Genomic DNA, 14,040 nt, shown 5'->3' with positions numbered 1-14,040 from the left:
GCCTCCCAAAGTGCTGAGATTACAGGTGTGAGCCACCGCGCCCAGCCAAAATTCACCATTTTTAAATTTAAAATTGGCTGGGTGTGGTGGCTCACACCTGTAATCCCAGCACTTTGGAGGCCGAGGCAGGAGGATCACTTGAGCTCAGAAGTTTGAGACCAGCCTGGGCATCATGGCAAGACCTCATCTCTACTAAAAATAAAAATAAATTAGCCGGGGGTGGTGGTGCATGCCTGTAGTCCCAGCTTCTTTGGAGGCTGAGGCAGGAGGATCACTGAAGCCTCGGAAGTTGAGGCTGCCATGAGCCGTGATTGTGCCACTGTATTTCAGCCTGGGCAACAGAGCAAGACCCTGTATCAAAAAAAAAAAATTAAAATTCAGTGGTGCTGAGTACAGTATATTCATAAAGTGATGCAAATATCATCACTATCAAATTCAAAAACATTCCATCACCCCAAAGGGAACCCCGTCCCCATCAGCACTCACTTCCCATCCCCTCCTCAGCCCCTGACAAACACATCCACCCTCCATCTCTGTGGATTGGACTATGCTGGGCATTTCTTATCTGTACATTTCTTTCAAAGGTAATTCGTAGTTATATTTGGTTGTTAATATGAATGAGATATTTTTCCGTTACATCTTTTTTTCCATTATACTTCTTAAACGTTGAAGTCTGGTATATATAAAAAATCTCGTGATTTTGAAATTGATTTAGAAACTGGCTTCTTTTCTGCATTTTAATTTGATTGGCCTGCATTTTCTAGGCAGAGATTCATATTTGCAGATGACAATAATTAAATATACTCATCTGTTATGGCAGAATCAGCAGATACTGTTACATCAATGATGATAGTTACCAAAATTTAGTTCAATGTGTGTTTTGTTTGTTTGTTTGTTTTTTGAGACGGAGTCTCGCCCTGTTGCCCAGGCTGGAGTGCAATGATGCGACCTCAGGTCGCTGCAACCTCTCCCTCCCAGGTTCAAGCGATTCTCCTGCCTCAGCCTCCCAAGTAGCTGGGATTACAGGTGTGCACCACCATGACTGGCTAATTTTTGTATTTTTAGTAGAGACGGGATTTCACCATGTTGTCCAGGCTGGTTTTGAACTCCTAACCTCATGATCTGCCTACCTCGGCCTCCCAAAATCAATGTGGTTTTAAATTTTACTTATTTGGAGATGGAGTCTCCCTCTGTCACCCAGGCTAGAGTGCAGTGACGCCATCTTGGCTCACTGCAACCTCCACCTCCCAGGTTCAAGCCAGCCTCCTGCCTCAGCCTCCCCAGTAGCTGGGACTACAGGTGCAAGCCACTATGCCTGGCTAATGTTTTATATATTAGCAGAGACAAGGTTTCACCATGTTGGCCAGGCTGGTCTGGAACTCCTGACCTCAAGTCTTGAACTCCTGACCTCAAGTGATCTACCTGCCTCAGCCTCTCAAAGTGCTGGGATTACAGCCGTGAGCCACCTTGCCAGGCCAGCCACACAGTCTGTTGTGTAAATAAAGTTTTATTGGCACACAGCCATGCTCATATATTTACATATTATTTACATATTGTCTGTGGCTGTAGAGTTAACCAACAGAGACCATCTGCTCCACAGAGCCAATTTTTTTTTTTAAAGGGATCCTTGCTGTGTCGCCCAGGCTGGAGTGCAATGGCGTGATCTCAGCTCACTGCAACCTCCGCCTCCTGGGCTCAACCGATTCTCCTGCCTCAGCCTCCCGAGCAGCTGGTATTACAGGCGCCCGCCACCATGCCCGGCTAATTTTTGTATTTTTAGTAGAGATGGGGTTTCACCATGTTGGCCAAGCTGGTCTCTAACTCCTGACCTCGTGATCCACCCACCTCAGACTCCCAAAGTGTTGGGATTACAGACGTGAGCAACCACGCCCGAAAAAGCCAAAAATATTGACAGTCTGCCCCTTACAGTAAAAGTTTGGTGACCAAGCCAGGCATGATGGTGCACCTGTGATTCCAGCTACTCAGGAGGCTGAGGCAGGAAGATCACTTAAGCCCTGGAGGCGGAGGCTGCAGTAAGTTGAGATAGCACCACTGCACTCCAGCCTGGGCAACAGAGCAAGACCCCGTCTCAGAAAAAAAAAAAAAAAGGGGGTGGGGAGAGAGAGCTAACATTGAAAGATTTTCAATAAATAGTGTTAGGAAAAAAAATAAACTGATCATATGTAAATATCCCTGCTCTTAATTGAGGTGTGTATCAAGTGAAAAAAGAAAGAAAAAGTTTGCGGACGCCTATAGAAATATACAGAAAGATGGCCGGGCGCGGTGGCTCACGCCTGTAATCCCAGCACTTTGGGAGGCCGAGGTGGGTGGATCATGAGGTCAGGAGATCAAGACCATCCTGGCTAACACGGTGAAACCCCGTCTCTACTAAAAATACAAAAAATTAGCCGGGCATGGTGGCGGGTGCTTGTAGTCCCAGCTACTCAGGAGGCTGAGGCAGGAGAATGGCGTGAACCTGGGAGGCAGAGCTTGCAGTGAGCTGAGATCCTGCCACTGCACTCCAGCCTGGGTGACAGAGTAAGACTCCGTCTCAAAAAAAAACAAACAAAAAGAAATATACAGAAAGATTCTCCTTTAAAATCTGAAGAACCCCTCATATCCAGTAAAAATCAACACAAAACATTTTCTTTTCAGATGATGTTTGCATAACTCCATGAATTTATAAACACCTCTGAACTATACACTTTTTTTTTTGAAACAGAGTCTCACTCTGTCACCCAGGCTGAACTGCAGTGGTGCAGTCTCAGTTCACTGCAACGATCCACCTCCTGGGTTCAAGCGATTCTCCTGCCTCAGGCTCCTGAGTAGCTGGGATTATAGGCACCAGCCACCACACCCGGCTAATTTTTTTACTTTTAGTAGAGACGGGGTTTCACCATGTTAGCCAGGATGGTCTCGAACTCCTGACCTCAGGTGATCCACCCACCTTGGCCTCCTGAAATGCTGGGATTACAGGCATGAGCCACCACGCCGCCCTGAACTGTACACATTAGTGGGAGAAGTTTATGAGATGTGAACTATGTCCCCATAAAATTGCTGTAACAAAGACATAAACTGGCAGAAGCAGAAGCTTAGGCAAAGTTTATATGTATATATATAATTTTTTCTTCAGACAGGGTCTTGCTCTGTTCCCTAGGCTGGCGTGCAGTGGCACAATCACAGCTCACTGCAGCCTCAACTTCCTGGGCTCAAGCAATCCTCCCGCCTCAGCCTCCTGAGTAGCTGGACCTACAGGCATGTGCCTCCATGCCTAGCTGATTTTGTTTCTTTTTTGTAGAGATGAAGTCTCCCTACATTGCTCAGGCTGATATTGGACTCCTGGCCTCAAGCGATCCTCCCTCTTCGGCCTCCCAAAGTGCTGGGATTGTAGACGCAAGCCACTGTTCTCAGCCAGCATAGTTATATCAAATAAAGCAAACCAGGAGGAAAAAGCAATTGCAATCTTTTTTTTTGAGATGGAGTCTCACTCTGTCACCCAAGCTGGAGTGCAGTGGCGTCATCTCGGCTCACTGCAACCTCCGCCTCCCAGGTTCAAGCAATTCTCCTGCCTCAGCCTCCTGAGTAGCTGGGATTACAGGCACCCGCCACCACGCCCAGCTAATTTTAGTATTTTTAGTAGAGACAGGGTTTCACCATGTTGGTCAGGCTGGTCTCGAACCCCTGACCTCATGATCCACCCGCCTCAGCCTCCCAAAGTTCTGGGATTACAGGTGTGAGCCACTGCACCCGGCCTTTTTTTTTTTTTTTTTTTTTTGAGACGGAGTCTCACTCTTTCACCCAGGCTGGAGTGCAGTGAAGCAATCTTGGCTCACTGCAACCTCCGCCTCCCGTGTTCAAGCAATTCTTCTGCCTCAGCTTCCCAAGTAGCTGGGATTACCAGCACCCGCCACCACGCCCAGCTAATTTTTTTGTATTTTTAGTAGAGACGGGCTTTCACCATCTTGGCCAGGCTGGTTTTGAACTCCTGACCTCATGATCCACCAGCCTCAGCTCCCAAAGTGCTGGGATTACAGACATGAGCCTCCACGCCTGGCCAGCAATTGCAATCTTAATGATCAAGGTGAATCAAAATGTATATGGGACAGGCTGGGCGCGGTGGCTCACGCCTGTAATCCCAGAATTTTGGGAGACCAAGACAGGCGGATCACAAGGTCAGGAAATTGAGACCATCCTGGCTAACAGAGTGAAACCCCATCTCTACTAAAAATAAAAAAAAAAAAATTATCCCGGCATGGTGGCAGGCGCCTGTAGTCCCAGCTACTCAGGAGGCTGAGGCAGGAGAATAGTGTGAACCCAGGAGGCAGAGCTTGCAGTGAGCTGGGATAGCACCACTGCACTCCAGCCTGGGTGACAGAGCGAGACTCTGTCTCAAAAAAAAAAAGTATATGGGACAAAGTACACTCATTGTGACCACAGGGAAAATGTACAGGAAAGATACATTAGTCAGAAAACTTCATGTGCTGAAATACATTATATAAAATACAAATTAACGTTTAAAAATCATGGTAAATGATTTAATAAACATTTTATTTATGTATTTATTTATTTTTTATTTTTTTATTGAGATGGAGCAGGCTGGAGTTCAATGGCACGATCTTGGCTCACTGCAACCTCTGCCTCCCGGGTTCAAGCAGTTCTCTACCTCAGCCTCCTGAGTAGCTGGGACTACAGGCGCCTGCCACCACGCCTAGCTAATTTTTGCATTTTTGGTAGAGACGGGGTTTCACTATCTTGGCCAGGCTGGTCTTGAACTCCTGACCTTGTGTTCTGCGTCCCTTGGCCTCCCAAGGTGCTGAGATTACAGGTGTGAGCCACCACGCCTGGCCTACTTATTTTTTGAGACAGAGCCTCTCTCTGTCGCCCAGGCTGGAGTGCAATGGCACCGTCTCGGCTCACTGCAACTTCTGCCTCCTGGGTTCAAGTGATTCTCCTGCCTCACCCTCCTGAGTAGCTGGGATTATAGGCGTAAGCCACCACCCAGCTAATTTCTGTATTTTTAGTAGAGACTGGGTTTTGCCATGTTGACCAGGCTGGTCTTGAACTCCTGACCTCAGGTGATCTGCCCACCTTGGCCTCCCAAAGTGCTGGAATTACAGGCGTGAGCCACCGCACCCGGCCTGAGCATCTTTATTGATTTGTAATTCACATTCCATACAATTCACTCATTTAAGGTGTACAGTTCAGTCGCATGTAGTACATTCAGAAAAGTGTGCAACTACCACCTCCAATTCTACAGCCTTCTATCACCCCAAGAAGAACCAACCTTGTCCCCATCAGCCGTCACTCCCCGACACCCACACATCCCCTCCATGTCTCTGGATGGGCCTGTCCCGGACAGTTCATAGAAATGGGATCACACACTGCGTGGCGTTCTGAGTCTGGCATCTGTGACTGAGCATGATGTCCTCCAGGTTCACGCTGTGGCCTGGCTCCTGTTCGTCACGGGATAACGTTCCAGTGTGGACGGACCATCCGTCCCCTCCTGCCGGGTGTTCAGGCTGTGCCGTCCTCTCAGCCACCAGGCATCAGGTGCCCATGTGTGCACTCGGCCTGTGTCCCGCGTGGGTGTTTTGTGTGGCTGCTGTTTATGCTCTGTCTCTGCTGACCTTCTGGTGCCACCGCCTGGTGGCCGCCCCGGAGGCGTGGCCCACGTTCCTCGATATTTCTGGAGCTGTCTGCCCTTCTTTCCAAGCCAGAGAAGCAGATGGGAAACAAAAGCAGCTGCCCGCCCTCCTTGTCCCCGCCACAGGCCTACGCATCACTGGATGGGATCCTGCTCCCGGGAAGGCCGGCGGGAGAACGGCTCCGTCTGTCTGGCCTGGAAAGCAGCTCCCGCGCTGCCCCACCCACCGCCAGGCCACTGCATCCTCGTGGCTCTGCTGCCGGCCTCAGGGATCCCTCTGAGCTTTGACCGCAGGCAGAGGATGGACCTGCCTTTTCGGGCAGGTGACCCACGGCGCTCTCCTGCTTTGTGGGAAAGAGGGACATGGAGTCAGGTGTGACTCCCTGGACCCCTCAGGCCAGGCCCCCAGCACTGATTCACCAAATAACTGGAAACCGCTTCTTGTCAGACACAGGCCGTGGCCCTGGTCCTGACCTTAGCGTGTCATCAACAGAAGGCTAACTGAGGCCCCTTGGCAAGGTCCCTGGTAGGTCACATCGCCGGGAGGTGGATGCCAGCCCTGGGTCACCACAGCCGCCCCTCCTGTTTCTCTCCACCTGCAGCCAGTGTCCTGGCGTCCTGGAAGCAACCTCCCCTGCCTGCTCCTCCAGCTTGGCCGCGGGGCCGCAGGGCGCTATGACTGTGCAGGAGGCCTCAGAAGGACGGGCAATTTTTAAAATTGTATTTTTATTATTTTATTTTATTTTTGAGACGGAGTCTCGCTCTGTCACCCAGGCTGGAGTGCAGTGGCGCGATCTCGGCTCACTGCAACCACCGCCTCCTGGGTTCAGGTGATTCTCCTGCCTCAGCCTCCTGAGTAGTTGGGATTACAGGCGCGTGCCACCACACTCGGCTAATATTTGTATTTTTAGTAGAGATGGGGTTTGACCATGTTGGCCATGTTGTGCCCAGCAAATGTCATCTGTTTCTTTTTACTTTTTAAAATATGTGGGTCTTGAACATTTACACACGTGTTGGTCAGCATCCAGGTGAGAAAAGACGGAACACACAAGCTGTCAGGGAAATGCAAATCAAAACCATCACCAAGATGATGTCACTCAGAAACTGCACAATAGTGGCCGGCACAGTGGCTCAGGCCTGTGATCCCAGCACTTTGGGAGGCCGAGGTGGGCAGATCAGCTGAGGTCAGGAGTTCAAGACCAGCCTGACCAACAAGGTTAAACCCCGTCACTAAAAAATACAAAAATTAGATGGGGATGGAGGCACTCTCCTGTAATCTCAGCTACTCAGGAGGCTGAGGTGGGAGGATTGCGTTAGCCCAGGAAGTCGAGGGTGCAGTGAGCTGAGATCAGGCCACTGCACTTAAGCTTGGGTAACAGAGCAAGACCCTGTCTCAAAATAAAATAAAATAAAATAAAGCTGGGTGCTGTGGCTCACACCTGTAGTCTCACCATTTTGGGAAGCTAAGACCAGTGGATCACTTGAGATCAGGAGTTCAAGAGCAGCCCGGCCAGCGTGGTGAAACCCCGTCTCTACTAAAAATACAAAAATTAGGGAGGTCGAGATGGGCAGATCACCTGAGATCAGGAGTTCGAGACCAGCCTTTAACATGGTGAAACCCTGTCTCTACTAAAATTACAAAAATTAGCTGGACTTGGTGGCGGGAGGCTGAGTCAAGAGAATTGCTTCAACCCAGGAGGTGGAGGTTGCAGTGAGCCAAGATCGTACCATTGCGCTACAGCCTGGGTGACAAGAGCGAAACTTCATCTCAAAAAATAAATAAATAGGCCAGGCGCGGTGACTCACGCCTGTAATCCCAGCTACTTGGGAGGCTGAGGCAGGAGAATGGCGTGAACCCGGGAGACGGAGCTTGCAGTGAGCCGAGATCGTGCCACTGCACTCCGGCCTGGGCGAAAGAGCGAGACTCTGTCTCAAAAAAATAAAAAAAAAAACAAATAAATACAAAAATTAGCTGGGTGTGGCGTTGCACACCTGTAATCCCAGCTACTCAGGAGGCTGAGACAGTTGAATCACTTGAACCCAGGAGGCAGAGGTTGCAGTGAGCTGAGATTGCACCTCTGCGCTCCAGCCCAGGCGACAGAGTGAGTCTCCGTCTCCAAAAAATATTAGCTGGGTGTCTCAGTGCAGCTACTGGGGAAGCCGAAGCACAAGAGTGCCTGAACCCAGAGAGAGAGTTTGCAGTGAGCTGAGATCGTGCCACTCCACTCCGGCCTGGGCCACAGAGTAAGGCTGCGTGTGTATTTCTATAATGAAGAAAACTATTGCGGAAAAAAAAGTCAAAGAGAAATGCAGACCTTTAAAAGGTCTCTCCTGAGAGAAGCAGGAATGAGGAACTCGTAGGGTCCTGGGCTGGCCGCAGACAGGAGACCCCAAGGTCCCAGCAGGAGGGTGGTACATGGTGAAGATGGGGTCCTGGGGGGAAGCCTGAGACACTCTGTGGTGGGCTGAATCACAGCCCCCAAAGATGCCCATGTCATTCCCGCGGTCTGTGAATGTACCACTTCCCACGACCAAAGGGGCCACCCCCATTCTTCTAGGCCAGCCTCCGCAGGGGTGCCGGGCCTCCAGCCTGTCCATGCCCTGAGGGCTGCCACTGGGACACTCCAGACTTGGGACGTACAGGGTGCCAGATGGGTGGGTTGGTGGGGTCACCTCCCCTGCTGTCTACACCGTGGGTCCTTCAATCTCGTTTCCTGCCCCTCACTTGTGATTCATTGATCAGGGCTACAGTGGAGAGTGAGGCCTGCCTGGGGTGAGGGGTTGTAGCTGTGGCCGCTGGGGGTCAGATCCTGACCACCTGCCTCTGTGCTTTGACTCAGTTGCACAGCGCCCGGGACCTGGGGGACCAACCCTCCCACCCCCTCCAGTAGGGGTCCTTGGAAGGAATGTTTCCTGGCCACAAAGGAAGAGGTGTTGGTGCAGGGCCAAGGCCTGCGGTTCAGTCCTGCTCGTCCAGGCCTGGTCACCTTCTGGGGTCCCCCAGCCCCCCCAGCTCCTCTGTGACCTGCAGAGAGACCGGTCGCTGCAGAGGGTCCTAGTGCAAAACGTGGGCGCTGCATAAATGCAGGGGCGCCTGCCAGGGGAGCAGCGGTCGTGAATGCATCGCGCCCACAACTGTCGCAACTCCCCAGCTCTGTGCACCTGGGGAAACTGAAGCTCGGGAGACCGAAACTGGACCAGAGTCACACAAACGGGCAAAAGAGGAGGAGGTGGGGCTGGGCCCGGCCCGCTGACCTCCAACTCCGCGTCTGCGCCCTCCATTTCCTCTGCCCCCAGCCAGGCCCACTGACCCCCAACCCTGAGCCCTAGGCCTCCGCCCAGAACACAGCTGCTAGCGAGGTGTGGAGTAATGCGCACGGTCCCTTTAAGAGGCACAAGGCCCTGATTGCGCGGCCCCGACAACAACAATTCCATTGGCGGGAGCTTGGTCTCTGGCCACGCCCCTACACTAAATATCTGGAGTCCTATTGGTCCAGAGCCCGGGCCCCGCCTCTGAGCCCGGGCGCCGCGCCAGGTTCGCTGACGCAAACGCGTTGCCCCGGCAACCTCTCCCCGTCCCCGGGGCAAAGGGGCCTCGGCACTGGAGCCAGTGCGCAGGCGCGCGGCGGCCGCCGGGGAAGGGGGTTCCCAGGGCGCGCGGCCCGGACCCCCGAGTCCGTGCTCTCCAACCTCCCGTCACCCCGGGGCACCGTGCGGGGGGCGCCCAGAGCCCCGGCCGCCCGGAGGAGGAGGAGGCGGCGCCCGGGGACGGGCCTAGCGCGGGTGCGGTCGGCGGGCGGGGCGGGAGGGCCCGACCCATGGCTCTGAGGATTTCAAAGGCGCGGGGTCACACGCCCAGCAGCCGATCAGCCCCGGCATTTGGCGACGCAGCAAATCCAGCCCTGCGGGGAGGGGCCTTGCCCGCCCCCAGCCGCATCTCCCTGACCCTGACGCCTCCCAGCACCTGTGACAGTCGAGGGGCTTGGCCGGGGCTGCCCTGGCTTCAGCCTTCTCATCTGCACAGTGGAAGCTCAGGAAAACACCGCCTGTATGAGCCTCCTGGAGCTGTGCAATGAATCACACACGTGCAGTGGCTTGAAACGACCCACATCGATTCTCTCACGGTTCTGGAGGTCAGAAACCCGACATGGGGCCTCACTGGGCTAACATCAAGGTGTGCGCAGGGCTGGTCCCTCCTGGGGGCTCCAGGGGAGAATCCAGTTCCTGCCTTTCCCAGCGTTTAGAGGCGCCCACATCCTTCAGTTTGGGCCCCTTCCCACTCACAGCCAAGAGCAGCCTCTTCCAGTCTCTGACTCTCACCCCGCTGCTTCCTCTCATGAGGACCCTGTGAGGACACCGGGCTCCCCGATCATCCAGGGTGATCTCCCGTCTCAAAATCCTAACCCAGTCCCACCTGCAGAGTGCCTTGCGCCTTGGAAGTTTCCCTGGCCATGCCCTTCCCAGGATGTGCACCCTGAAAAACACCCTGAAAAGGCCTTGTGGTCGGGCGGGTGGCTCACGCCTGTAATCCCAGCACTTTGGGAGGCTGAGGTGGGCGGATTTTCTGAGGTCGAAGTACAAGATCAGCCTGGCCAACATGGTGAAACCCCGTCTCTACTAAATAGTAAATACAAAAATTAGCGGGGGGTGGTGACATGCACCTGTAATCCCAGCTACTTGGGAAGTTGAGGCGGGACAATTGCTTGAACCTGGGAGGCGGAGGTTGCAGTGAGCAGAGATCCTGCCACTGCACTCTAGACTGGGCTCAAGAGCGAGACTCCATCTCAAAAAAAAACAAAAAACAAAAAAACTAAGGCCTTGTTGGGAGACAGATCAGCTGGGACCAGGGCACAGGGCACCAGGCTCCCAGTGTCCCTCTGAGAGTCATCTGGGTGTCTTCTGGGCTCCACCCCCTTGTAATAGGAGGAGGAGAGGACGCCAGGAGACCAGCAGAGTGCTTTGTTCACGGTCACTGGGGCAGGGCGGTGGCCTTTGGCCATCTCCTGGGCCAGCCCTGCCCCATACTTCTCTGGGGAGTGTGCAGGGGCTGAACCCCAGGGAGGCGGGGCATGCACGCTGCTCCTGATACCACTCCGTCAGAGCAGGGTGGATGGCCCTATGGCTGCCCCGGGCTCCTCGCCAGACACCCACAGCCTGGGCAGGTGGGCAGCCCCGGGCTCCAAGCCACACCTGCCGTGCCCAATCCCTGCCCCCACTGGAGGACCGCGGGCCCTGGCTGTGTCCCCAGGCAGGCCTGCCGAGCCACTGGAGTGGAGTGAGTGTGAGTCAGCCGGCAGGAAGAGACGCTTGCGGCCACTTACATCAGATGTTCCTGCCTCGTGGCCCCATGGCCAGAGGTCTCAGCCCCACCGGGGTCCTGAAATGACCCTGCCACGGCCCTTCATAGCAAGGGACGGCCCTTGGGCTGTGGTTCTGGTCCCTGGAGAGCCAGGCAGGTGGGAACTGTGAGGTGGGCTCTCGTGCCACCCGCTACACTTGCAAGTGTGTGCAGGTGTGCACAGCCCACCCCCACCTTTCACTCCCACACGGGCCCATGGCTGACCCTGCAAGGACCTAGGTTTGGGGCCTCTCCCAGGGACGCCTGTCTCCGCGGGCACACAGACACACGCCCCGATCTGCTCACACTCGGACCCACACCAAGTTTTTTTTTTTTTAATGTTGTAGGGGAAAGGTCTTTATTGTCACCGCCCCCCCCCGCCCCCGTAGGGTTGTCTGATATAATACGGACACCAAGCTAACTTTGAATGGCAAATAAACAGTGAATAACTGCGCCTGGCGTGGTGATCCCAGCATTTTGGGAGGCTGAGGCGGGAGAATCATTTGAGGCCAGGAGTTCAAGACCAGCCTAGGCAACATGTTGAGACCCCCATCTCTACCGAAAATAAAATTAGCTGAGTGTTGCTGGGCGCGGTGGTTCACGCTTTGGGAGGTGGAGGAAGGAGAGGGGAGGAAGGGGAGGGGAGGAGGAGAGGGGAGGAAGGGGAGGGGAGGGGAGGAGGAGAGGGGAGGAAGGGGAGGGGAGGAGGAGAGGGGAGGAAGGGGAGGGGAGGAGAGGAGAGAAGGGGTGGAAGGGAGAGGAGAGAAGGGGTGGAAGGGAGAAGAGGAGGGAGGATGGGGAGGGGAGGAGGGAGAGAAGGACAGAGGGGAGGAAAGGAGGGGAGGAGGAGGGAGAGAAGGGGACGAGGGGAGGAGGGAGGAAGGGGAGGAGAGGAGCCAGAGATCGGCTCCAGCTAATGCTGATTCCAGCCCGCAGCCACACCTCATTTCCTGTTTGTCCTCCTTCTGGGGCTAGCGTCTCCCAGGCCCTCCTCTTCACTCTGGTGCTCCCCCAGGGCAACCCTGAGCTCCCTCCCAGGCTGGCTAATCAGCGCTGTGGTCGTGGAGCTGCTGTCCTGGCCCTAAGCCCTGCCTGTCCCACCACCCACGTCCGGGCCGGCTAGTGCCCACCGTCACTGCCCCAACCCAGACCACAATGCAGGAGGATCAAGGAGACGGTCACCTGGGGCACGGACCAGGCTTCCTGCCTCCCACCAGGCAGGCTCTTTCCCACACCAAGGCAGGTGGGGGTCTCCCTCCCAGGGCTCCAGCTGGGGGTGGAGGTGGGGGCAGGGGGTGAGGCTGGCAGGGGTGGCCAGCCTGGTAGGGCTCCCAGGGGCTGGCACGGCTCACAGCAGGGCAGGGCCAGGCACGGCCCACACAGGCAGGTGGGCGACCCTCCCCTTCTCCGGAGGCCACTGGCCATCCCGTGCCCCCAGCCTGGGCCTGGCTGCCTGTCCAGGGCTGGTCTAGGGAGAAGGTCGGCTAGAGAGGATTCTGCCTCTGTTGGGGAGGAAAGGAGAGGAGAGGATGCCAAGGCCCTATCCCTGTTGGCATAGCCCCCAGCACACAGAACAGTCCTGCCCAAACGTCCACACTGTTGAGGCTGACAAATCCCTTGTCGATTATTTGGAAAATATTGAGTTTTCTCCCTGCTCACACCAGACATCGGATAAACGCCCCCATGGGGCAGACAGCATAAACCAGGGGGAACCCCGCTGCTGGGATTCACCTCCTTTCTCTCTCCCCGCTCAGGGTGTGGATTTCAATGCGTGCAGCCTCCCGGGACCTCACCAGCTCAGAGCATCACGGGATGCAGAGTTTCTTGGGGGGATCCATGGAATCCCCTAAACCAGGGGGTCTCACCCGGGGGAGATCCTGTCCCCAGGGGACACTGGGTGACACCTGGGGATATCTGTGGTTGTTATAACTAAGGGGAGACAACGGTCTCAAAATTCTAACTCAGTCAGGCACGGTAGCTCATGCCTGTAATCCTAGCACTTTGGGAGGCTGAGGCGGGTGGATCACAAGGTCAGGAGTTCAAGACCAGCCTGGCCAAGATGGTGAAACCCTGTCTCTACTAAAAATACAAAAAAATTAGCTGGGCGTGGTGGCGGGCGCCTGTAGTCCCAGCTACTCAGGAGGCTGAGGCAGGAGAATCGCTTGAACCCAGGAGGCAGAGGTTGCAGTGAGCTGAGATCGCACCACTGCACTCCAGCCTGGGCGACAGAGCGAGACTCCCTCTCAAAAAAAAAAAAAAAATTTCTAACTCAGTCCCGCCTGCAGAATCCCTTTCACCTAGGAAGTTCCCTTGGCCATGCCCCTCCCAGGATCTGCACACTGAAAGACCCCCCCAGAAAGAAACGAAGGGCTTGTTGGGGAACAGATCAGCTGGGACCAGGGCACAGGGCACCAGGCTCCCCGTGTCCCTCTGAGAGCCATCTGAGTGTCTTCTGGGCTCCACCCTGGGGTAACAGGAGGAGGAGGAAAGGAAACCAGGTGACTGGCTGAGTGCTGGCATGGAGTGGGTGGAGGCCAGGGATGCTGCTCAGCACCCTGCAGTGCCCAGGACAGCCCCACCCCAGAGGATGACTGAGCCTTGAACGTCCACAGGGCCGATGGGGAGGAACCCCGGGTGGAACATCCCTAGAGCCAGGGGTCATCTTCCTGTCTCTGAGCTTCCTCAGTTTTCCCAATTGCTGCATGAGTTTCTTTTTTTTTTTTTTTTTGAGACAGAGTCTCGCTCTGTCGCCCAGGCTGGAGTGCAGTGGTGTGATCTGGGCTCACTGCAAGCTCCACCTCCCGGGTTCACGCCATTCTCCTGCCTCAGCCTCCCGAGTAGCTGGGACTACAGGCGCCCAGCACCACGCCCGGCTAATTTTTTGTATTTTTAGTAGAGACAGGGTTTCCCTGTGTTAGCCAGGATGGTCCTGATCTCCTGACCTCGTGATCCGCCCGCCTCGGCCTCCCAAAGTGCTGGGATTACAGGCGTGAGCCACCGCGCCCGGCCATTTTTTTGGTATTTTTAGTAGGGACAGGGTTTCACCATGTTGGTCAGG

Source organism: Pongo abelii, chromosome 20 (genome assembly GCF_028885655.2).
Source record: "Pongo abelii isolate AG06213 chromosome 20, NHGRI_mPonAbe1-v2.0_pri, whole genome shotgun sequence".
Lineage (NCBI taxonomy): Eukaryota > Metazoa > Chordata > Mammalia > Primates > Hominidae > Pongo > Pongo abelii.
This window is presented reverse-complemented; position numbering follows the sequence as displayed.